The sequence below is a fragment of the Octopus bimaculoides genome, chromosome 23 (genome assembly GCF_001194135.2).
Source record: "Octopus bimaculoides isolate UCB-OBI-ISO-001 chromosome 23, ASM119413v2, whole genome shotgun sequence".
NCBI classification, from domain to species: domain Eukaryota; kingdom Metazoa; phylum Mollusca; class Cephalopoda; order Octopoda; family Octopodidae; genus Octopus; species Octopus bimaculoides.
In genome coordinates, this window is record NC_069003.1 from 14,171,880 (window position 1) to 14,172,425 (window position 546).

The window sequence follows — 546 nt, forward strand, 5'->3', positions numbered from 1 at the left end:
CACACACACACACACACACACACACACACACACACACACACGTATAAAATTAGAGCAGAGCCATTATTAGCAAGTTTCCAAGGAAGTCTATGTTTTATCGGTTACTGAGAAGGACAATAACCAGCATAACAACTCAAGTTCTTGGTTGTATTTATGTCCCCATATCACAAATTAGGTTTTACAATCTGTCTTTTAGCAATTTCAATGGGACACAGTGTCTCGCCTGATTCATTACCGTCTTTGTAAGCGATATGGTGTAATTGATAAGATAGTCGCTCTTTTAGCGAAGATTATTGGGGTCCAATTCCAGTCGGTGTGTGCTCATGTGGATTTTGGAATCGCAAATTACTTTTTCTCTAATTAACAAAGCTTAAAGCAAAGAAAGTTGGGACTTAATAGTACACATACGCACACACACACATATATACGCACGCACATATACGCAGGCACATACATACATACATACATACATACATACATACATACATACATATATATATGTATATATATATATATATATATATATATATATATATATATATATAT